At 52.5% G+C, this 25,919-nt stretch overlaps 1 protein-coding gene across 1 annotated transcript in view; it reads right to left on the minus strand.

Moving 5' to 3' along the window:
* Soxn (SRY-box transcription factor soxNeuro) overlaps positions 1–25,919 on the minus strand; it is a 401,703-nt gene that overhangs the window by 332,992 nt on the left and 42,792 nt on the right. Inside the window, exon 3 of the transcript XR_013493717.1 lies at positions 6,590–6,630. The gene's annotated coding sequence lies outside the window, so the exon portion shown is untranslated. The remainder of the gene's footprint in view (positions 1–6,589; positions 6,631–25,919) is intronic.

Below are 25,919 nucleotides of genomic sequence, written 5' to 3' on the forward strand. Positions count from 1 at the left end.
GCTGGAAAAACCGCCGACTGCCGTCCTGTGTCGCAGGAAATCAAAATCCGATCGACCGACGCGTTTTCGAGATGATCGGCGATGACCGCGAGGCCGGGGAACGGCTGGGAAATGCTCGTCGACGAAAATTAGTAGGTTTCGTTGCAACAGTGATCAAGCCTGTATAGAAAAGGCTATAGCACTGGTGGAAGAAGAGTAGGTATAGCTGGGCCATGAAAGTCTCATCCAATGAATCTGACGGAAACTCAACCGTGTCGAATCGTAGTTTTCCCAGAAAGATTCGACTGCGCATTCCTGGGCGATTTGCCATCGGCGAGAGTGGGTTTAAATTCCCAATTAGGATGCGCACGGCAGTCGAGGGAGTCGGTATCTCGACTTGCTGTCACCCGCTGCTCCAACTCCTCCCGCTGTTCTCCAGAGTTCCCTTTCCGACTGGCGGTCGGCCGACCTGGTCTTGCTCTTTCGCGCGCGAGTGCGAAGGGCGACACTTCCGCGTCGCGACGCACCGGCGTGCTCACGATGCGTGTCACAACGTCGACGTCGACGGCGACGGCGACGCCGGAGAAACCGTCAGGAGGAAGAGGAGGACGACCGTGTCAGTCGTCGGCACGCACACCGACGCCCACTTTCGCCGGCCCCCTCTCGCCGCGCGTCGCGCCGCCTCGCGCCGCCTCGTGCAGCGCCGCGCGCGTTTCTCTGTGTGCACCGTGGATGCACGCATTAAGGACGCCCAGATATGCACGCCTCGATGAAGTCGCCGGTGTTGCTGCACTTGCTCGACATAAGTGCGAATTGCAACACCCACACCCCCGCCGTCGCCCGTCGCCCGTCGCCCCCGACCCTCCTCGACGGCCACCGAGGCGAGGGTGCCGAGCGAAGTGAGTGCCGTTGCGTGCATAACGTGCGGACGCGCATACTAATTACGGCGTTTCCATTTTGCGCCATCCGACGCCCGCCGCTATCCGGCTGCTCGGGCCCCCGCGCTTCGTTTCCGACTGCCTGACGACGACGCGCCCAAAGGGCACTGTCTTCCTCCTCCCCGATTCAAAAGAACACGCTCCTCGAAATCCTGGATAGCTCGATCATCGCGCCACTGTCGCCCTCGGCTCCTCCGCGACTTGTTAATTGGGGGAATCTAGCCTCTCCGTCGCGGCCAATGCGCGGCCATTTTTCACCCCCTTCGAGCGATCCGGCGGCCACTTTTGCCGGCGACACGAGCCTCTGCTCTTGACAGCGATACACTGATATTTATTTTCGGCGAGGTGTTCGCCGCTTACAAAAATGTCCGCTGCTTTGCGCCGCCCTGCTTTTGACAGCGTCGCTGTTGTTCTATTTGTCTTGCGAGAGGTGACAAATTCGCACCGTAGAAACGCCCGCGAGGATTTCGATCAGCGAAGAGATCGGGAGGAGAGTGAGATATAAATGATACATAAAGCGTAAATCAGCTGGCAAAAAAGCGAATCGAAGCAGACAATGTGCACTAGAAGCTGCGTAGCTGCGCGGAGGATCAGAGGCGGCGATGCCTCAGCTGTGAAATAAATAATTAGCATGCGTCGAATTAAAATGTTCTTACGGTCCGACGGAAGACGAGGCGCAGTCTTGGGGGATGAATCCGAGATACAGCTTAGGGAGGACAAAGGAGCGGGTTCAAAGGACTCGATAAATAGAGAAAGGGATGTCAGTGTGTCGTCAATGGAACGTCTCCTTTGGCGCGACTCAAAACGAGAGAGCATCGCGTCCCCGAGGATCGGAGCGCGCCGCCGCGCCGCGCCGCGCCGCACCCCCGCGTCGCGCATCCTGCCGTCTGTCGCGCGTCCCTTTTTCACTCCTTTAGCCGGGCGGGAGGAGCCTTTAATTAGCATTTCGATTCTTGGGAGGGCCGTTTGTGCGAGGTCGGCTCGTAGTCGACGTCGTCGTAGCCTCCGCCGCCGCCGCCGTCGTCGTCGTCGAGCGAGCAGAGCAGTGCAGAGCGAAGCGGTGCCGAGCGGAGCGGAGCGCAGCCGGTTGCATCGGGACCGCCGTTGCGATGGGAAAAACGCGACGAGAAAGATACGGTGAACGAGCGACGCGAAGAACGGAGCGAGACGAATAAGAGCAGCTCTTTTGTCAGGCTGCCTCGTCATTCGTATTCTGGTAATTAGTTCATTTGCCTGTGCTAATTACGTTACTCTTTAATGCTGTACAGGAGAGAAACGGCGAGCCGGCGCGGCGCGAGCGAGCGTCGCAACGCGAGAGAGAGCACAGAGACGCGGCGGATGCCCCGATGCACCCGCGCTGACGAATCCTCTCCTCTCTCTCTCTCTCTCTCTTTCACCCACACGCACATTGACACTCGTATGCACAAACGCACACTCAATCTCTCCCGGTTTTTTTCCACCTTTTTCGGAAATTCGAAAGCAACACCCGCGCGCACCTCCTATTAGCCGGCGACCTCTTTTTCTCTGGTAGCGAGGCGAGCGTCGAATTTCACCCCGTCGTGGATACGAAATATCGCGCGGGTCCGATGGTTAATTTCAATTTTATTTCCGCGGCTAGGCCGCGGAGTGCGTGCACCCCCTGCGCGGCTCGCCGCGCGCTAAAAGATCGAGGAAAAGAAAGCGCGCCCGGAATTAAAGGAAACGGATCCGCGCTCTACCCTCGCGATCCCGCCATTCGGGGGAGAGACCGTCTCATCCCCGCGCCGAGTGTTTATCTCTCGTTCTGCCAGCCCCTCGAACACAGCCGCCCTCCTCCTCCTCCTCCTCCTCGTCCTCCCGCCTCCCCTCTCTTCGGTAGCCAGCCGTTTCTTCCTACTCCTGCTCGGTGCTCCTCCAAGCTCGCAATTAGGGGGCGTCGGGACGGTACGCGACGCTACGTCGCCCTTTTGCCTGTTATTTAATTGGGATGCGCAATTGAATGACACTCGGTACACCAAGTAACGGGAAAGAGTTGTCGCCGTTCGTGCCGGGCCTAACGACGTCATTGTGGATTCCCACTTTCGGACCACTTCAGCCGCCTTTCTCTTCTCGCCTCTGTCGCGACCATGGTGGTCTCGCGAATCGCTGTTCAGCCTCGATGGTGTTAGCACTAATGCGATCACCGTGGCCCTCGCTTGCCCCTTGGGGCAATGGCCTGGCTCCGCCTGTGGAAAGAGCGATTATGCCACGCCCATTTCGAGCGCCGCACACTGGGAGAATACGTAAATGATCTTAACACTAATTGAAGGTACTCTGAGGAGTTTAAAAGTCAAGTAGCCCTATAGGACACTTTTCTGACTCCAACAAAGCAAAAACAAACCCACTCAGAGCTCTATACTGAAATACACAGCAAAATGTATATTTCTCTGTCGAAAAATGCGAATCAAAAAGCAAAGCAGATGTAAGACGATGTTGCGTCGACCCCGGTCTCCATCCGAGCGTCAACCGGTGCCATCGTAGTCGCAGTTGAACATCCCCGGCGCTCGTTTAATTCCGCGACGACGGCATCGCGCTCGCTCGTCGAACAAAGGCGGGCTTTCGGGTATCGGTATTAATTCGCCGGGGATGGAAACGGTCGCGTCACGGAATTCCACGAGGATTTCCGGGGCGATCTCGTGCGAACGCTCGAGATTCCCGAAACAGCTATTATAACGAACCCCCGGGTACGTTCGCCTGGCGGTCAATAAAATGCGAGCCGACAGCCGCTGATTGACAGCTGAAGCGGGCCAAAGCCGAGCTTTATTGTCGCCCTCGGCACAACAACGACGCGAAGAGGGAGGGAGAAAGGGAGAGAAAGAGAAGGAAAGAGAGAGAGAGAGAGAGAGGAATTATTCCGACCGGGACTTAAGGGATGACTCCGGGTACTCTTAATTCCTACGGGTTCACGCGGAAAAAGCAAACTGGATCCCACCTGCCATTGCACTCCTCTAGCTGGTATTAACCCCTTGGCCTACGATTTGGCACCGATTTTCTGTGTCCCGATATTATCTCGTTTCGATCGAGGGTATTTAGTCCTGTCTATGAGAAAATAGATACTAAAATGATTTGTATCGGCTTCAAATCGATGCTCTAATTGAAGAAAGCTTTCTCCAGCTTAACCCCTTGCACTATAACAACGAGTCAGACTCGTGGTGAAGATTTTATGCAAGCTCTACTAAATATGAATATCATTAATTTCTTTTACATCAAAGTAAAATTAAATAATAAAGACAATATAGGAAAAAAATTGTCCGCTCCTATTATGAAAATTACTAATTACAAATAAGTGCTAATAGTCACTGCATGAAAGCAGCGACAGTGCAAGGGGTCAATTTGAGACATGCTGGCCTGATAAAACAATTACGTATACTTTTATAACGTTTGACGTATTTTCTAAAAATGTCAATACATTTAATGTACAAACCTTTCACTGATTTTTGCTGCATACAGTTTCCAAAATCGCTGGTTTCGTGTACTTGGTATCGGGGTAAATAGATCAGGGGGTTGTTCACCCCTGCCGATCCTCAGCCTAGTTCGATCCTCCGACTAATTTTCGCGCTCGCGACGCACGCGTCATTAAACGCGCGATCCTCGAGGCTCGTTTCCGTCGTCGCGCGGGGGACGACGGTGTGGCGGGGCGGGTCGCAGGGGGGGGGGGGGGGGCTAAACTCGCCGAGACGCGCTAACAAGGCGCAACCGGGCGTCGGCGTTAGAACGAAGGAGGTTCCTTAACGAGATCAGCTCCGCGGAAAGACGCGGTGATGCAGATCCGCGAGATATCCCGTGGGATCGTGCAAGCGACGGGGGTGGAAAGCGAGGAAGGAAGGGAGAGGGAGAGAGAGAGAGAGAGAGAGATAGAGAGAGAGCCTTTGACACTCGGCGAACAAGCGGAGAGCAGGGGCGCCCGGGGCGGAAAAGAAGAAGACGAACGCAGAGGCGAACGCGCTGGGCGAGCGCGAGTCTGCGTCTTGGAAGACTTCCTCGAGCTCATTACGCCGACAATAATTAACGTTGCTTAAAGTGTCGTTATGGAAATAACCGGGGAAGAGGCTCGCCAGAGGGGGGCCGGGGCCGGCGGGGCGGGTCGCGGAGCAAGAGGGTGGAAGAGACATCGGAGGAACCGAGAGCATTCGAAGAATAACGAAGAGCTCGGGGGGGTGGTGGGGGGGGGGGGGGGGGGGGGGGGGGGGGCGAGGAGAGGAGCGGAGGGGACGGCGTGGAAAGAACAAGACGGAGGACCGATGGGGGAAGAAAGAGAGACGGATCCTTACGGTATCCGACGCATTCTACGGATGGAAAATGTTTCCATTGGTGCCCCGTGCCGGGTTGGCCCTCGCTCGTTGCCCGTTTGCGCGCACAGCCCCTCTCACCCATTGCCCGGGAATATAATTCAACGATCCTCTCCTCCGGAGTGAAAGGCGAGCGCGGCAGCGGGACTCGCGGGGTTGCCAGAGTGCGAGAGAAAGAGACAGAGAGAGAGAGAGAGAGAGAGAGGGCTCGCGTTGAATGCCCAATTATTATATCGTGAAATATCTGCTAGAAAATTGGATAATGCACTCTGTCTCCCTCGGTCGAAGGAGACCGCGGCTGACTGGAGCCGGCTGAAGCTGGCTGGTGCTGGCTGGCGCTGGCTGGAGCTGGTTAAAGCTCGCTGACGGGCTGAGGAACGAAGAAAACGAGAACCCTTGGGGGCGAGGGCAAGCGGGGGAGCACGAACCAGTCCGCGAGGACCAGTCAGCCACAGTCAGTCAGTCAGCCATAGGAAGGAGCCGCGAAACCCAGCCGGGGGCGGGGGTGGTGAAGATATCTGGCTCACGCACGGAGCGACGCGGCACCGCTCGGCTCCGCTCCGCTCGGCGAGCAGCAGCGGCGCTCTGCACAACGGCCGCTACGTGGGAGGAACGAAACCGCAGAAAACGCCAGTATGCGGAAACCGCGGCGGAATGACACTCGTGCTGGCGCTAATTGGGCCCTCGAGGTGACGCCGCCGAGAGGGATGCTCTTCCACCCTCAGGACCATCCGTTCTCTCTACACCTCTCTCTCTCTCTCCCTCTCTCTCTTTCTCTCTCACTCTCTTTTTCACTCTCTCTCTCTCTTTCTCTCTCTTCTTCTCGCACCCTGTCTCTCTCTCTCTCTTCATCTTCCATCTCGCGCGCTCTCACTCTCCCTCTCTCTCGATCTTTCGCCATCCACCCACGCGGTTTCCTTCGTTCTCGCGAGACCGTCTCTCTCTCCCGCGGAAGCAGTCGAGGGTTTTCGGGGGTTGAAAATGCCTGGAGGACGGCCGCGTCGGTGGATGCGCGAGGAAAAAGGCTGATTGGGGGGTGGCGAATGAAAAGAAAAGAGAGCCACCCCGGGAGAGACTAAGAGAGAGAGAGAGAGAGAGAGGACAGCAGCCAGATCACATTAAATCTTACCGGGTGCACGCCTCCGCAGAGCACCTCTGCCGCACCCCTTTTCAATTCACCCTCCGAACACCGCGAGCCCCGCAACAAGCCGGAGAGACTCGACGCGCCACCAACTTCCGTGCGATCCTTGCGCGTGCTTTAAACGAACAAGATCCAAGGATCGAGGATTAACGGGCGCCTTAACGGCGGCTCGCTCGCGCGGAAACCATTCGATCGCTGCCAAAGACTGTGTAAACTTCACTCACCGGGACGAAGAACGGGATCCACGGTGATGGAGCTGCGTTCTCTGGAACAAAGATCGTGCGTCGGTCAGAATTGCTTGAATTTAAATAATTTTTATTTTTCATTTAGTTTACAGTATAGAGATAGTTACGAGAGTTAAGAATTAAGGATCACAGAACTCAGTGGTCTATACATTTTTTGTACTTATATTTAATGCAATGCTTAAATATTGTTAGTAAAATAAGGAGATTATTTTAATATTTAAGAGATTAATGTTGCTTGAAATCAGTGCAACATTTTTAATCCTTAGTTACACAAGTTGACGATGGTACGAACCCACGCCTTTTCTCTTTTGCATCTCCACCGACATCCCTCTCGACAGAAACAATAGCGAGCCACAAAGAACCACCTTCGAGGTGTCGAACAGAGAAATCTCCTTCGAGATTAATACCCACGTAGTTCGTCGGTACTCGCAGCACCGTTTCCGTCCACCAAGCCTGGTATTTGTCGCGAGATATAAGTTTTTCTCGCGTGGAACGCCAGTGATTTGCCACGAGTGGAGGGCGGCTGGTGACACGGCTCCCGAAGACGTTCGAAGCTAAAATTAAACGTTATGCCCGGTGCTTGGAGAAACTATGCGCATTACGGGTCGTCGGAGTGTTTTTACGAGGCTCTTGGACACCCAGAACTGCGCGGGCCGAGCCCGTAGGACCGCGGCAAAGGGAGAGAAAGAAACGGTGCGACGAAGGGGGTGGAAGTTGGTGAGCGAGTTAACGGGCGGAGGAAGGAAAGAGTTCCTTCGAAGAAGAGTCTCCTCGGCCATTTGTATGCGGCGACGGCTGTGTGGCATCGCCCGCACAGACACCGTCGCGCGAAACCGGGAAGACCGCCCCGCAAATATATACGTATATATTTTATTGCGATATTCATAACGTTTACAAAGACGCTCCGCGAAACTGCCTCGTTAAATATTTTACGGGCGCGATCGACCCGCCCCACGACTATCCGCAATGCACGAGTCGCTCGGGCGAAACGAATTCAATGGGGACTTATACAGAGACGCGGGGCACCTCCGGTGAAAAGTGATGGAAAGCCGGCGTAAATCGCGGTCCGCGGGCTCAAGGAATACGGGATAATCATCCGGCGAGCGATCCGGCTTTAATAGAAACCGCCGCGCCGCGCCGCCCGGCCTAAAATTAAACGAATCCATTAAGGCCCGGCGTTATCAGCGCATTAACACTCTATCCTTAACGCTCCCCCGTCCCTCACCCCGTCCCGAAATGGACAAATAATTGAAACTCCCGCCGGGGCGGGGGCGGCGTGGAACGTGTCTCCGATAAAAGTATTCTAAAGTTTGCTCGTTCGAGTTCCAGGGAAACGACAGTTTTAACGTTGCGAACGCGGGAGAACCGCCCTCCTCTTCGCGCCCAAAAGCGGCAGAAAGTTTCATACGTGGCCTCAAGAATAAAAAAATAATGCGTCTATAATTAATTCAACTATTTGGCTCACAGCTTTTTAAGATTAATCGGACATTAGAGATAGTGTTCGTTCAATAAATGTGTCGCTTGTGGCAAATGTTGCGATAACACTTGTTAAAAATCAGAATTCTTGCTATTAAAAATCACGTATCATATATGATAATATACATAATTTAAACAAAACCAAACAATTGGTTATAAATACGTAATCGGAAAATATTTGTCAAGCGTCCAGCGAGCCGCGGGGATCGATTGCGGTGTGACAAATTCCGAGATTAAAAATTCGCGTAGGCCAGGAGCGTCTCGAGGGAGACACCTGAGGAAGAAAGGAGGGTGGAAGAAAGCATCGTCGTCGTCGTCGTCGTCGTCGTCGTCGTCGACCCGGCCCTTTCACGGAGCCCGATACCTTGAGAGGGATTCGCCGTGCTGGGAACACAGTCGAAAGAGCAAGAAGGAGCCCGGGAGGAGCCGCGGGAGGGTCTGAGGAGCAGCGGAGGAGGCTGCTGGTCGGGCAGGCCCTCGACCTCGATTTTCAAAACGATCCTAACTCCGCGGCCGAGACAAGAGAGACCTGGGGAGGGTGGTGGAGAGAGAGAGGGTGGGTCTCGCGGCATTCATTCGGCCATTTTCGGGGGGGGGGGGGGGAAGAGAGAAAGAGAGAGAGAGAGAGAGAGAGAGCGGGGGCAGCGCACCGCCGCCGAAATAAATGACCGAGGATCGGGGGGCCGGGGCATTCATAGACCCGGCACTGGTGCGCGTTCTCGCTGCTTTGCTCTAGTGCCTTTTGGAATTCCGATTGAGAGACGCGAGCGACGAAGACGAACGGACGAGGAGGTGGAGGAGGAGGAGGGCGGTGGAGGGGAGTACCGGGCGGCGGGGGCCGAGCCGAAGGGGGGAACGCGCGGGGGCGGAGAGGCTTCTTTCACGTCAGGATAGTGAGCGATCGACCAAATCGCAGGTGAGTGGCTGCGACCGCGTACAATTTATTTATATAAACGCCGAGTCACCGGTTATTAATGAGCACCGACGCCTCCTCTGTCGGCCCCGACCGACGGACGCTGCTCGCGGGTTCCCCTCTGGAACCCGGTCATCCGGCCTCGACTGTCTCTTTCTTTTACAAACGTTTTTTTCGAAAATCGTTTCACCGAGATTCCCCTTTTTTAATCTGTTTCTGTTCGCGGAATTAATTGCAGGCGACTGGGACGAATACCGAACTGCTTGCGGTGACGCCAAAGGTCGATTGTCCGCGTGACTCGAATCTCGCTCACTGTTGTTTGATTAATCTCGCCGGTCCGTTATTGGATTAAGAACGAATCCCAGCGCTAACGCGGCCGCTGTATCTTTAATTAGGATCCGCGTGTTGCACCGGAGGTTGAAATAAATGAATTACACGGAGATTTAAAAGGTCCTGGGCGGAACGTTCGTCACGAGTCGTGCACGGTGTTGCGAGACACGCGGCTGATTTTTCATCGGTCATCTCGTAACAAAATATATACTGTGGGCAAGTAACAAGCTATCCCAATATTTCATTTATCACTTTACATATTAAGTCCGAATATCTGATATCCCATAAAGGGTCAAAATAATTTGCAAAATCTTTATCGTCGTGTATGCAAGACCAAAACGCGATTAAAAATCAAACTGCGCTACGGAAAAAATGTTTTAGAGCAGCCTAACAGCTTTTGCAACTCCAAGTAGGCCATAGTGCGCCGATTAATCGCACAATGTCAGCGACTCGGAAGCAGTTCGCCAGACAATTAGAATCCCCGTTTCGGCGGAGAATCGAAAAATTCCGAGGGAGCCGCGCGGAGGGGGTTGGAAAACCCGTTTCATCGGGCGATCATCAATCCCGGTCGCGTGTCAACCCTTTCACGGCGGCTACTCCTAATAGATCGGCGATCGGCACTGTTCCAGCGTCCGTCCAACCCTGGAAAATTCGTTCCACCCCCGGTTTTCTTCGTTTTATTGCTCGGCCGGTTAGGATCCGGCGTTGGAAAAGGTGGGATACCTGCACCTGGCTGCTGCCGTACCCATTGACGAGTTAAAATATGAAGGTCTCCGAGGACACCTGGATTTTCGTCGTCGTCGCGATCAATGAGCCGGCTCTCTCTCTCTCTCTCTCTCTCTCTCTCTCTCGGCGGGTCCTCTATTTTTTCGGAAACGACTGGACCAGATAATGCGACTCCTGGGACCCCGGAGATTTTAATGGAAACGGAACCTGACTGCTTCATCCCCTTTTCGGTGCTTCTCTGTTCGCTTTCGTGAACCTGCTTTTATTGCTCCGAGATGGTCGGCAGTGTTCCTTAATTTGTTTGGAGTCCGATTGTAGCTCGAACTAACTCACGGCTTGTGAAAATCGTCTTTGCGGTCGTCGAGGACTTTGGTCATAGATATTGCCTGTATTAATAGCAAGACATAGATATAGGTTCTTTAATCCTCCCTCCGATAAATTAAATGTATCGAAATCGGTGTGTTTTAATTATTTATATTTTTCCACTGTGTTAAATTACTTCCATTCGTTTTTATTCTAAAAGCGTAGCAGAGTGTACGATGATTTTTAGAAGGACTATACCGAGCGATCGGACCAATTAAAAATTCGACGGAAATCAGAATATCGAGTCGAACGGCATCGCGCGCTGTAAAACTCACCGCGGCAGTCCCCGGAGGAGTATCGCCGCTGCGGATATCTCTGCGCCGAAAAGATGACGCGGAGGAATTTTCGCCGCGTAACGTCCGGAATCGATTACTCGAACGACAGCGCGGATGCATTCGAATTTGTCACTGCGGCCACCGGGAATCGATGCCGCTGTAGCGGCGACGAGTTTCTACGGCGACGACCGAATTTCTGGCTGCGAGAGGTCGCGCGGCCCGGTAACGGCATCGACGGAAAACACGGCGTGTTTACAATCGAAATCGGACGTTGACGCATCGACGGGAAGTCCGACGTCGGAAGTCGCACGATTTCCAAGGCGGATCCCCCCTTTTTTTAACCAATTTTCTCCGTCGCGAGGCTCCGGCGGGTCATCAATAAAAATAATCCCGGCTTTGCGGCGGCTTATACCGATCACCGAAGTCGTCGCGCTCGTCGCGCACTTTTATTTATTTTACGCCGGTCCTTGTGTCGCACGGGGGTGGTGTATCCGGCCACGGTGGCCATCGCCAGCGACTTTCAAAAGGAGCCGAGGGCCGCTCGAGGGTAGAGCGCTAAGAACCAGGTGTTACTCTGCGAAAGCACAAAGCGGTGATGGATGCCTGGCACGGCTACCCTCGTAACGTGTCACGAGCTCACCTCAGGTGTCACTTTCGGTCCACGCCTTGTTATCTTCACGATAGGGAGGCCGATTTTTTCCGCTCGGTAAATCGGACGCTGCACACCCCCTCTGCGAGACTCCATTATCTTCGAGGTTTAGCGATTTTTGACGCGATCACGTCGGGGGTGCGTGCTAATGTTCACGTGACTCCAGGCTATTGATCTATCCTTCTTAAAAAGGGGGTGAATTTGCAACGAAACTTTAGAGATAAATATATTTCGGAACATATCCCGATAAACTTTTGCTTTTTGGAAAATAGGGGTGAGTTTTATTAAATTTTTTACGGTGATATAAGTAATCAGGGAAAATATACCACCGTCGCAGCTGTTCAAAGATATATTTCAGTGCTATATTTAATTCCAAGTCCCTTCATTTTTTTCCTTCTTAAAGGACCTCCAGGAAGGACGCCAATAAAGTTACCTCCGCAAACGCCGTCACAGCGCAATGCTTTACAATTACACGGGTGTTCCACGAAGTTTCGAAATCGACCGGAACCGATGAGCTTCGGATGGTCCGCACCGGACCGCGATTCGAGGAACCGAAATTCCACGGAGACGCAACGTCTTCGGGGTCCATGGGTCCGCCGGACGGACCCTCGCCAAGCGTTTACGCGAGCATTTCGTCGGCCGGGTGTTTTATTCACCTCTCCAGCGGGGGGTCGGCAAGGTGTGAAAGATTTCCATCGGTTTCCGTCCCGTGGTCCTCGACGCCCTCGGCTGTCGGCGACGGTGTCATTAAACAAAGTTCGACGGCCGGTTCCTTCGTTTTTCCACAAAATTTCCCGTCTACCAGCGCCGTCCCGAAAATGATTCGACCAAGGAGAGACACCGGTGTTTTCGCAGTGAAACGAGAAAATATTTGGCCAGTCGAAAATCCAAACGTTGTAACGGCGGCGCGACGGCATTCGGCGCGACAGGGACGCAAACAAATGTACAAGCTCGCTCGGGATATATCGGCCGAGAAAACAAGCGAAGTGTTATTTCTGGAGATGGTCGCCGGAGCCCTCGCTAAGGGAACCCCCTTAGCGTCGCGCGAGTAGCACCTGGAGTCACTTAAATCGTAGGTGGCGTGGAAATTGAATGGCCGAGGTTGCGACCCATAGAATAGCAGCTTCTTCTGTTGCGGTGCAGTCGCAGGAACGGATTTCTGGTAGCGGTCCTGCGCGTGTTTCCTCGCACCTGGAGGACCCGGGGTTTCTCGTCTCCAAGTCGGATTCTCGCCTTTATTCCTTCGCACCGCACCTCCCCGTGCCATTGTCGGCGCCACGCGACCATCGAAATAAAGGGAGGATCGGGACGCGTTTAATTTATCGATCCCCCGGATCCAGCCTCTTCCAGAAATGTTACGCTCGGGTCCCATCGACCGTCGATTATGGCCTCGCTGCTACCTCGGACTCGCCAATAGTGCAACGTGGACGAAAATGATGTAGTCTTAAAATTCTTCTGCCACTTGGTACCTTTGTGCAAACCATGGTGGCATTTAGACAACTCGATTGAGCAAAGTGTTTTGCGAAAGAAAGGAAGGTAGATTAAGTTGGGGGATAATTAGATAATGTCTAGAAAAGTGAGAGACACTGTCTGGAAATGATACAGATATTATATTAAAAAATATCAGATGCTGTCTAATTGTGAATAGAACGAGTGGAGTCTGAATATTTATGCTTTCCAGTCGTGTAGAAGGAAGCTCTGTAACATCTTTAACCCTTTGCGGTCGAGTGGCGACTCTAAGGCGCCGCTAAAAATAATTACGCCACGTTTCAAAATAATTTTTATGAAATTTACTCGTATTCAAAAAAATTGTCTAAAACTATTGCACAAGTCACAAAATTTAATTCTATAATGTAGAAAATGCTCCAAGTTATATAAAATGGACACACTAAAAAAATACTTTGGATTTCCAGTTAAAATGGCTCCGACTGCAAAGGGTTAAATCAGATCAATAGATATCTCAGTCAATCCAATTTTTAAAAAAATCACCTACGAAAGTGAAAAATTGAATAAAGCTACGCAACATTACATTTCAGCTTAACGACGCCGTAAGAATTATTTTCGACACCCCTGCGTATAATTTTGTAGAACCTCGAAGGACTTGAAAGGAACGGCGTCCGAGGGGTTTTTGGTACAGTATGGTATTTTAACCCGGGGCAACAAAGTAGCCAGAAGTTAACGGGTTGTATCAGTGGAAGTATCGATCCCGTCGCGGCGAGAATGGATCGAGGTAGGATCGGACGTAGCTCGGGATGCAAAAGAGGTGGTGGCCGCGCGTCACGGAGGAAGACCGATCCCGAGGAAATGTCCGTCATTGCCGGTGACGCTGTGGAAAGAGGGTGGTTTTCTTTCCGTCGCGCAGCCCAGTGGCTTCTTTTTCGTTGGGATAGGTCCTGTCCGGGGCACCTCATTTCCTTTTGAGTCGGCCCCCGCGGGGGTGAGGAGACAGTTCTACAACGACAATCCCTCCGCCGCCCCCGCGCTCCTTTCTCGCCCCCGTTGCTTCAGCATCATCCATTGAGTCCGAGCCGACAATGGACCGTTGGTCCACCGCGCGGATAGAAGCCAAACCGTGAAAGAGCGAGCGAGAACCGGAGAGGGAAAGAGAGAGAAAGAGATAGAGGGAGAGAGGGAGGGAGAGGGAGAGGGAGATCCCGGTATATATCTGAAAATGCCATTCATACGCGGGGCTAAAGTCACCATTCAGGGACGACAATCCCAAAAACGAGCTCACCGCCACCAGGGGTAAGTACGATGGACTCGGTCGCACTTTTGTCACCCGTGAAGTCGAGTCCATCCTTTCTCGATGTTACTCGAGACTTCCTCGAGTATGGTGTCAACCCCGCGACAATGAGCCCGCTGTCACAAAAACACCGGAACCGCTGTTTACCCTGGAGCCTCGGCCCCTGGCGGACCTAAGCTTCCTAAATACTGCAACGTTCGCCGTTCGGTCGATCCTCTTGCATACCAATTTAACAATAACCGGTACGCGAGTGACGCTAAAGCCAAAGCGCGGCATTTATCGCGGAGGAATTGCGAGCGTAGAGACGTCCGAGTCGCTGGGGTTGGAATCCGACGGTTTCCGTTGGAACGCGGCGAAAAATGCGGATCGGGGGGGAGGGAGCACGGCCTATCTTAAGTTCGAAATAATTAGAGAGGGGGTTCCGTGTCGCGAGCACGGGGTTGAAAACCGTGGACGAAGGCGGGCAGCAGGCAAAGGGGGCTGAATGAGAGTGACCTTGACAAAACATCGCGGCCACGGAGCGAAGCCGTTGAGCCGCGAGAACAAAGAGATTCTGTCGTCCTTTGTCAGACGGGGGTGGTCCCTGTCTCTGTCTACCCGGCTCTTTCTCCGTCCCTCCCCCGACTTTTATCTCCGCCCGTTTTTCTCTTTCACTTACTTCTATCTATTTCTATTCGCGGCCATTCCGCGCTATCGTGGCCTCCATTCTCGCCCGTTCAGTCGCCTTAATCGAACTTAATTGCCGCCTCGCGCACTGTACCGCCGGCTCACGATTTTTCGGGGGTCGAAGTTCATTGACACGATTGCGTGCCGCGATCTTAAAACGACGAGACAACTTGATGGACGATATATATTCAAACCCCGTCCTTTACGAAACTGAATAAAATGCATCCTCGATTATATTCACCGCGAGATAAAATCTTCAAATCTATTAGGTTGGTGCATATGAAATGTCGGGTGTTTAAGTAAATATGTAAAACTTTACATCTTTTTTCAGAAGCTGTCGATTTAATCAAAATATGCCCCGTTTGCGTTACTACACCTTTTTCAACGAGATTTCAGTTCAGAAATGCCTGTCTTAAACAAACTCTGATCTTTAGAATTAATAAACTCTGATATGAAATAATTCAGACTGTCTTCATTTATATGTCGGTTGGCGAAAGATCTATATTTTATAAAATTTTATATTTTACTTCATTCAATGTTCGCAATTGTTTTGTACGACGTACGCGTAACTGTTATGGGCTAAACTGTATGTAAATGGAGACAGTCTGAAAAATTCCATACTACAGTTTATCGATCCGAAAAATCAGAATTTCTCGAAGACAGGCATCTATGAATCGAACTCGCGTTGGGAAAATTCTATTGAAACAAATGGGGCACATTTTGATTAAAACAATAGCTTTTGAAAGAAGATATGCAATAGCATCTATATCTATCATGAAATCTAGAATAAATGACGCAGTGAACTTTGTGTGTCCAGGAACGCCACCCTCGCTTGACCAAGCCAAGAAACCAGTGCCCCGCGTCCGATTAGGTCGAACTCGGACCGGAAGATAATTAAAGGGACATCGTTGGTTGACCTTTCGCCGGCCCACGGGGAACCTAACCTTTGCGAGCGGTTCGCCGACGTGTGTCCCTTTAATGTCGACGACCTTATTTCCACTTTGACGGCCGGTCACCTAACCGATTCCTGCTGGAAGCATCCCGAGGACGCCGACGAAAATGGGGACCGTCCGCGCGAGCCTCCGTGGAAAAGAGCTGTCGATACCAGAGGGACGTGACGTTTATCTAACGACGCGGGAAGAAAGCCACCGGGAGGGGGAGTGGGGGTCAGGCGGAGAGAAAGGGGGGCGGCCGCCCGGGACAAGTTGGGAAAACACTTAGCCGCGCGACTAATGCTTTTATCGCGACCCTTGATTTCGGCCGGGGCCGATTTTCGGCACAAATCAAGGCATTTGTCCCCGGGTACCGTCTGTAAATATGTTTTCGGCGCTCCCCTCCCCCACCTTCGGCGAAATAATGCGTGCGGGGACCGTGCGCTTATGAGCGCGTGACAATATGCGCGGAGGGTGGGAGATGGACCGAGTGGCGGAAGAATGGCACTTTATTAGCGACGGTGTGTTCCCGACGCGGAGACGTTGCTGTCTACGGAGTGCCTAATTGCCGGAAACGTAAGGTGTCCTCGACGAAAAGGATAATTTGTTTACAAAAAAATAAGTGGAGTATCGTTTCATAGCCGACCGATAAAAATTCATCCGTGTAAATTTTCAACACTGAATCTGAGCATTTTATATTATTTTCTACGACGATGATACATGTGTTTCAATACCAACTGATTTCATTTAAAATAAAACTATACCTAAAATAAGGGAAACTATAGAACGTGAGAATACATCGCGTAACACTTATAATAATACAAAATACTGCAGCTTTGTAGGAAAAATAATTAAAAGCATGTTCTTTATCAACTTCTCTTAGACATTCTCCAAACGTAAAACCACCCCTGAAATAAGCAAAGGAAGTAAAGGTAAAACATCACCAGACAACTACAATAACGTTAGGAAATGATGCAACTTAATATAGTAAATGACAAAGCAGACGTTTCTATTACGCATCCGTCGAGAATGAAACCTACCCTTAACACAGAAAATACAGAAACCAAGACGACGTCGTACAATTCGAATAAGGCTAGAAAACACTGCGGCACGATGGAAGAAGTCTCCGGGAACACGGCGTGAACAAAGGAATCCGATGATCGCAGCGAAGGGATGAACGATCGAGGAACGATCGACAGCGATCGAGCAAGCAAGAAGGATCCCGACGAGACAGAAGTCCACGCTCTCGTCCTAGCGGAAATAAAATGCCCGGGATCCTTGTTCCGGTGGTTCGCGACGGTGGTTCGCGAAACGGCCGTCAGTCGTCGGCGGCAGCAGCTACCACTCCGTGGGGGCAAACAACCCCGGAGTTTCAGGGGGGTGGAGTAGTCGACGGGCAGAGGAGGAGAAAAGAGGAGGAGGAGGAGGCAGAGGAGGAGGCACTCCATCGCAGTCCGTCGCCTCATCCAGAGGGTGGGAGTAGCCGGCGGGGTGGTTTTGTCTTCCCACCCCCGACCCTCCAACCCCGGTGCCCGCGCCTGTGCGCGTGCGCCGCAGAAACCACCCCCGCGAGTCTCTCTCTCTCCCTCTCTCCTTCTCGCTCCCGCTTTCTCTGGCTTTCTCCTCCCGCGCGCCATCCCAGCCGCGTGTCCTCTCGCGCGCCACCCCTCTATTGATTTTGTTACAAACCGGCTCCGACCCCCCGACTCGCCCCCGACGTGCCTCGCGGACTACGGTGAAACGATACGCGCCGATGCGTGTATATGCATCTCCGCGCAACGGCCCTGTTTATTGTTTATTCGTGCACGTCACGCGCGAGCCACGCTCTTAGACGCGTGCAGACCACCGCCAGGCCGGTCGCCGACTTCCTGCCGCATTCTGATGCATCGCGCCGCCGCGATCTCGGACTCGCCGGTACGAATCGGTGCGTGTTCGACCCCTTTAGGTCGTCGGGAACTACCAACCGCACGGGGAAGGTTAAGGATGATGGTCGCCGCTGGAATCTTCGATGTTCCTTGCGCGGAGATTGGCGGATGATGACAGTGGACGCTGTTTAGGACAGCGTCGAGGTCTCGGGAGATACATTAGGGTAGATTGACGATCGACTGGGGGCGGGATTAAACGAGATGGTTCGAAAGTGATGTTTAAAAGCGAGCTTTTGACGACGATTGACAACCTGGCACAGTCTGCAGCTTCTCCAGGCAACTGGTTCACTATCTCGTTCTATGTAGCACGGCAGTGTAGATGTTTTACGTTCGAGTAACTAAATGTAGCAAGAGAAATTAGGACACATCGAAGAGCGTCTCGCTGTTTCAGAGGCAGCGTCTAAGCAAGTTGCGAGGGCTACCAATAAAGTAGATTCCAAGTACTTCTCAGCGTTCTTTGTACCTTCCATTCGATGTCTACAAGTTCCTCGCCGCTGACGCTTATCCCGCATCTCGCGGACTAATTCCGACCATGTTCAACACATTGTTGACGCGGCAGTAGACCGCATTGCAGATGACACCTGATGATCTTTGTCGTTCCTAGCCACTAGAGAAATGTTCTCAGTAAAATCACCGCGGTCTCGTTGACCCGGGCGATCGCGGTGACAATAGGCCACGCGATTAAATGGCATCCGCCGCGTTCCACGCGCGATTCCTGGACACCGGAGAAAATATCGTCGGCAAATACCAGGTAATCCAGGATCGTCCGGTCGGAGCGAGGAGTTTGGAATCGAAGGCGGTGAGAGAGAGAGAGAGAGAGAGAGAGGGTCCGGTATCGGCGTGTGAAACGTCGTGCAGTTTCCGGGGCGAGCGCGCGACGACGCTTAGAAGAGGTCATAAAGGGAAAAGCGGAAAGGCCGCCGCCGCCGGCTCGTCGTTCCGCCGTAACGCAAATATATTTCTCGCTCTTGGCCGGCACTCGGCTTTTTTTCTCCTCGTTACTCTGGCCGATCGTGCGCGCAAACCAAGCAACATTCGGCCAGCCAAGCCACTCGGTGGTCCCCAACTGGTTCAAGTACCACGTGCTCTCTCTCGTGGTCGCCCTTGCGCTCACGTCCGACCAAGAAGAAGTACTCGAGAGCATTTGCGGTGGATTTGACGGTGCTTCTCGCCACGGGAGCCCCACTTCTGGCCGCCGGTAACCATGGGGTTCTCTCCTCGCCCGTGTGCTCGCCCTCTCTCCCTCCTCCCGTCCGCCGCCCTCGCCAACCCCCCCCCCCATCCCCCGGCCCACCCCCCGCGCCGTCTCTCTCTCTGTTCGACGGTTCGCCCCGGCCGCCGCGCGTCGTTCCTACGCTTTTTCTCGTTCACTTTCGAGAGGCTCCATATGATACCCCGTGATAATCCCCCCGCCTATCGGCTGGGGAGAGTCCTCTCTCGCTCTGCGTGGATTAAAAGGGTGCCTTTTCCCGGGGTTGCGCCAGATTTACATTTTTTTTTCCTACGGCAGCCTCGCTCCGCGCTGGCTGATCCCGAATCATTTGGACGTTGCGCCGGAATGTCTCGCGGAGAGAGAGAGAGAGAGAGAGAGAGAGAGCCCGTCGAATAAGCGAAAAACCGACCGGGGAAAATCGAAAGTCCTCCTCCTCGCCCCCGTCCACGGAACTCGGGAAATTCGACGATCGAGGGACGCGGCGGGGAGAGGACGCGGAGAGAGGACGCGTCGAGACGAGCGATCACGGATGGGGGGACGGACGAGTTTTGTCTCTCGCCGAGGGCCGAGGAAAAAATCTTGATATTTGTCAAGAAGCGCACCGGGCGGCCTGAAATATTCAGATCGACATCTGGTGGCTTCGTTTGTGCAAACGAAGCCTATCTCTCTCTTCTTCTTTCTCTCTCTACCTCTCTCTCTTTCTCTTGCAAGCTCCGTCTCTCCCCGTCTCTCTCGTTTGGTCCGTTAAGCCGGCTCCCGCGTAAGTCAGGCGTGCGGTGATTCAAGAGCCTTGTTTCGTGGGATTGCCGGATCTCCCGGCGATATATTGCGCCGCGGACGGCTATATACACGATCCAATTTGCGACATCTTCACCGGGGCGTCCCCGTCCACGGGGTGTCCGGTACAAAAGCGCGTCGCGGTCACAAAGAGAGAGCGCGCGGCCGAAGGGGGCAACGAACCGCCTGCGCGCTCGTGCTCGCTCGATCCTTCGCTCTCAAGACGTCTCTCGGATACGCCGGCTCAAGATGCAAGAATTAATATCCGACCGGGATGTATTAGGAATTAACGAGTCAACGGGGCGTTCCGCAGCCGCTCGCGCGAGACATCAAAGTGATAATCGCGCCGGGTCCTGTCAACAGCCGCTCTCTCTCTCTCTCTCTCTCTCTCTCTCTATCTCTCTCTCTCTCTCTCTCTCGCCGGCTCAATGGGAATCTCGGATCCGTTCCTCGCAAAGATCAAAATGGACAGCGCCGGGAACGAGCCTTTATCGGATTCTCGATTCAGTCCGCTCCTTCCCGGGCTTCCGACTTGTCTCTACGAATACCTGCGGGAGGTTGCGCGTGTATCCTGTACACCTGTCTTAGCAATTTCCGAAATTAATCTCTGACCCCCGATCGCCGTACGGCAAAGTGTCGAAGACGATTTTTCGGCGACGAAAATGTCCACGCTGGTTGTTCAGGTAAGATCACTGCTCTCTTCGAAGCCGGAGTCTCTGTTTATACAGGGTGTCCCGGAATTCGTGGTATAACCGGGCAGGGGGTGATTCTACATAGAAAAAGACGAAAGTATTTTGGTATAAAATTTTTTCATCCGAAGCTCCGTTTTCGTGATGATCGACTGCAAAGTTCGTTCAACTTGTGAACCATTTACTGCAATTTGCTTGTCGCGTATTTCACTGCTACGCTTGTCTCTGTCCGGGACAGTGTTTACTAAAAATAAAGGCAGTCTGAAAATAGCCAGAAGATAGCCATTTGTAAAATCTTATTGGGAAAAGTATATCGTAGCAAATGGGGCATATCTTAATCAATATACAGCTTTTGGAAAAAGATATGCAATATGATTCCGACATTCCATATACACCAACCTAATACTATACTCGAATGGAACATTGCAAATACAGGGCGATTGCTTCGATTATTATACGCATCACTGGCCAGCAAAGACTGAACAGTAATACGTAATATTCAAAAATGAATAGAATAACGTGTCTCAATTTTAGAAAGAAATTAAAAGATAGATAAATAGCTTTTGTAGCTGCGAGCAGTCACGCGACCGCACAGGGTTAATTTCCAAGACGATTTTCGAAGAGCCCGTTCGACCGCGATCTCAGAAACAGGACCCGGCGACAATGGGGTTGGAAATCTCATCGGGGGAAAGAGTTTTTCCCGTCCGGTCGCGGCGGGTTACGGATCCCGGCGGGATCACCGGGCGAGGACAACGCGATCCAAAGTGGGTTAATAAAGCGATATTAAATCCACGGGGGGTGGTCCGGTCGGGTCCGGCTCGGACTTCGGTTCCACCACGGAATTACGCGTCCGCGCCCCGCGTTTCATTATCGCCACGACTATCCTCGGCTACGTGCACGTACGTCCACGTCCGTGGCACGTAGCCGAGGATATATGGTACACGGTGTATCCGCTCGCGCGCACACCGTGGCCAGGAGAAACCGGTAAACTTCGCGAACGCAAACACACGGCTCCGGCCCCCGCCGCCTCGGCCAGTTATTATCCCGTAATCCCGGTGTTTTACATGTTATGAGGATGCTGGATGGCCTGTTACCCCGCGACCTTCAATCTTACGTTATTACGCGACGCTGGCCACATATGCCGCGACCGGCGGGCCCCCTCGGGGGCAGCGCGCGCATGATTTTACATAAATTTCACGAGTCGCGGCGCGCCGACGACGATGATCCTTCCAGCGACCCTAGACACGCCATAAATTTATACGTGTGTACACTCTTGCCGGAGGGGGGCACCCAGAAACTCCGGCCGGCAGTTTCCCTTTCGGCGCGTCGCCGGAGAAATGGGCTGTTCCGGCGGACATCGTGGACAGTTATAGATTATTTAGGTATTCGGGGGTGGGGGGAGCAACTTTGATTCTTGGAATCGAAGGAGCAGAGAGCACCATTTGTGGATCGATGCTCGTCATTCTGCAGACTCTAGTTCTGTCTCCTCGAGTCGGAATGGATACATCGTCGACTATCGAGAACAGCTCTCAAAAGTCAAAATTGATTTCTCCAATTGAACAAACTTATATTTTTAAGCGGAATAATTGAATTTTCCTTCTTATTTTGAATCCGTAATTACTTTGTTGCCAACCCGATAGTAGACCGCGGATTTTCTGCGCTTACACACTCGCTGGAATTCTGTGAGGAAGAAAGCAGTTTCTAACTCTGTCTTATGTTCGTTGCAATCGATCATTTTTATTCTTTATAAAAATCTACAGTCTGTTAACCCCTTGCACTATAATAAGGAAGCAGACTCGTGATAAAGATTTCATGCACGATCTACTAAATCTGAATCTTACTAATTTATTTCAAATTGAGACCAAAAATTCTTCTATCATCAAAGTACAGAAACGAAAGTAAATGAAGACAATACAAGAAGTAATAATAGTCTAGTCCTATTAAAGAAAGTATTAAAAATGAATAAACGCTAATTAACGCAACATTAACCCTTTCGGTACGAGCACTCTGTCCGCCATGACACTCTCGCTGTACGAGGCCCCGCGCCGAAAATTGCCGCCGCACGCGACGAGTCCTCCTTTATAAGAAAATATTTCCTAAGCGTTAAAGAAAAACTGTGCTTAATAAGACGACATTTTTGAACAAAATTGTTGCTTGTAACTTAAGAGATATTCAGAGGTACTTATATAAAATATTAAGATTTATTTATATAAAATTCTGTTATTTATACCGGTCATCGCACGTGCGCCGGATATATCTCGTACCGAAAGGGTTAAAGGAATATCACAGTGCAAGGGGTTAATTAAATATTCAAGAAACTTCACTTAACTCTCATTAATTTGCAACAATTAGCTGCTAGCTCAGAAGACGAAAGACATCGGCCAACAGAACAGTGTCGAGCATGCAGGCATCAATATCTCCCAAAATCATGAAAACCAGAGGATCGAAAAGCCACGAAAGCTGTCACAGTTACCGCTTCACCCGGCCAGTTAACACAATAGATTAGAACGAGCCGCGATGCTCCAGCCTGCGCGCGAACCCTTGGCAGACGAATAAACTCCGCGAGCCTCGGTAGAGCCGGGTGCTCGCGTAGAGTAGTCGCGAACGACCGGCTGGTTTCGTGGCGCGTATTTGCAGTTTCGCGAACGAGAAGCTAGTTTTCCGCGTTAAACACGCAACCGAGCGAGTCGGAGCGTAAGAACGGCGGAACCAGGAGAGAGAGAGAGAGAGAGAGAAGGGAGAGAGAGCCGGCCATTAGAGCAGAATCCTCGGGACGGTCCACCGGGCTGAATCCCGGCACGCGGACCGCCACCGTGCGCTATTTCCACGTGTGTTTTGACAACTACCCCGCCCACGCGCGTATCCTCACGCGGGCGGCTCGTGCACGCACGGCGTCCGCACGGCAACTCGCTATTAAGTGCATTAGCACGGTTTTAATGCCGGGAACCCGCGTTCACGGGGTTCTGCGCACGGTCGCGGGGGTCCGCGCGTCCCCCGCTCGTCCCCTCTCGCCCCCGCTCGCCGCGCTCGCGTGCACGGTGGGTGTGTCTGGTCTCATTCTTCACGCAGACCGGACACGTGGCCGACGCACGAGTGTTTCCTGGACGTCGAGCGGGCCGCTTCCTTTCCCGCCTCCTCTTTTTCATCCCCCTTGATTGGCACTTTAAAACGCGCCGGGCGACGAGGCGGCGAGGCGACGAGGAAACGGACGCGAGCCGCGTCGCCGACGCGTTCCGAACCGTCCTCGACGGATCCGGCCGACGCTTTTTCCGAGATGGAAAAACCGGTGTGTGTCGCCGTAGCTACGTTCCCATTGCCGATCCCGCTCCGTCGGCTTTTTATGCGGTTTCGCCGCGGCCGGGAGTAGAATATATTCGCGAACGTGGATGCTCGAGGTTGGGATCGAAATCAATCCCAACTATATCCTAATTAGACTGCGAAATTTTTGATCCTGAAACTTTTATTCGTGTGGGCTTGACAGAGATCTCGCAACATTGTTAACGCGTTCGTCGCCGACAATTAGACACCAAAATCCCCACAGAATTGAAATTAATTAACTAAAATAAAACTAAATAGTTCACATTTATCATAGGGGATGACATTAGAACTATTTCGCATTCGAAAAATCATAGTCGAATTCGCTTTGCTCGAACATATTGGAATAAAAATAAATTTTCAAAATTGGTCAGAAATTAGTGTCACCCAGATATAGGCGACGCTTCAATTTCTGACAATTTCTGTATTGAAATCTCGTTGAAAGAGGTGTGGTAAAGCAAACGGTGCTTATTTCGATTAAATCAACAGCTTTCGTGAAAAGATATACAGTTTTCTATATTTCCTTAAACATCCGACATTTCGTATGCAGCAACCTAATACTTCCGGCGACAACTGTCGCGGATCGGGGGAATAGGAGAAAAACCGTCTTTCTCGGTGGTGTAGGTGTCCATCCCTGGATCCGCCTCGCGTTTCATTTTCCCCGGTTCCACTGTTTTCCAAGCCCCGCATCACGGTCAATTAATAGGAGTCATTTATAAGGGCAAACCGGAGAATCTGGGAATCCGCAATCCAGCGGGGAGCAATAAATCTCGAGTCGGCGAGAGCGGGATGGAAACGGAACCCCTCTTGTAAGCTGGTTGTATTGTAGCTATTACCGAGCCATGCATCACTAGGTAACAACCACACGGTTCACTATCCTCGTCCCTCGCCCTGCAGCCCCTCCTGCCATCGCTCTCTCTCTCTCTCCCTCTCTCTCTCTCTCCCTCTCTCTCTCTCTCGCTTTTTGCTTCTTTCTAGACCCCTCTTTCACCCCCCGGTTCGTTTCCCCGAAGAGGAGAGCGGAGGACAGGACGCAGAAAACCGGGACGTCTGGGAAGTTTCGCAGCTGATATCGTGCATGGACCACCCAGGTGTGCCGCTCTCCTCGTGCCTTCCGTGGCGGCGAGCCGTGGCCTCGTTCGACATTAGGAGAAATATTAAGCGACGCGCACGAAGGGTGTGTTTGCGTGCCCGCTCGACCGGACCACCTCGTTGATGAGCGGATCGCGGCCCAGGGGGATGTTTTTCACCGGGACGAACCTCCGCTCTGTCCTCCCTTCGCGATTAAATTCGTCGAAAGCCGAAACACGAGATTAACTGCCGGAGAATTATTAGCCCGGGAAAATCATCTCGAAACGTCGCAAGGTATATCGATCTCCATCAAATCTACCGATAGTGATCGCGACACGGCCAGACGATTTCGAGCTAGCAGCTCGCGGTCGCGAGAGAGCATTGCTATTAGAGAGAGCATTGCTAATAGAGAGGCCGTTGCTATTACCTCGCCACAAAATTCGGCAAAATCTGTCCCCAAACCGAGATCCAACTGCTGTAGAATCACCGGCTTGGAACCTCAGCGTATCGTGGAAAATCGACAATGCTAGAGGCGCGCGAAAGAAAGCTGCGCAAAGACGACGAAATTCCTTGGTATAATAAACTCCATCATCGTCGCCAGCGATGAAGTCCAAGTTGGTTGTTTCGCCAACTGTGCAGGGCGGATGTTTTAACTTCGAGTCAAAGTCGCCGAGCTAAAATTCGTCGAGAACGCGTGCCTAAACACGGAACTAACCGCCGGCGAATTATTAGCCTGGAATCTTGAGAAATCCGGAAGTTTACGCTCCAGATACTCGCGACACAGGACGCTAAGCGATAGCGCGGAGCGGAAGGGAGGCTAACATAGGAGATCTTGGTTGCGCGAGACAGAAGACCTGCGAAAAAGAGCAGTGGAAAAACGAACGAAAGACCGGAAGAGAATCCACGTTAGCCGGCGCGGCGCACGGTCTCTCTCTCTCTCTCTCTCTCTCTCTCTCTCTCTCTCTCTCTCTCTCTCTCGTTGGACGAGCGTCGAGGAACGGAGCAGGCTGGCAGAGGGGTGGATGCCGCGGGATGGTTGACGAGGGTGGTACCAGCCTTCTCCTCGCGCCCTCACCGGGCGCTATAGTAACAATACGGGGAAACATAGGGAAATCAATATGGCTTCCGTTGCCCTCTTCCCTCCCGTCTCACCCGGTCTTTCATCCTCTCGCTCGCCCCTCCTCGAGCCTCTCTGTTCCTCCGGCTTCGTTCCTGCTCCCAGCCTCGTCTCGCTCCCTCTCCCGGC

The sequence above is a fragment of the Augochlora pura genome, chromosome 3 (assembly GCF_028453695.1).
Source record: "Augochlora pura isolate Apur16 chromosome 3, APUR_v2.2.1, whole genome shotgun sequence".
In the NCBI taxonomy this organism is placed as follows: Eukaryota; Metazoa; Arthropoda; class Insecta; order Hymenoptera; family Halictidae; genus Augochlora; species Augochlora pura.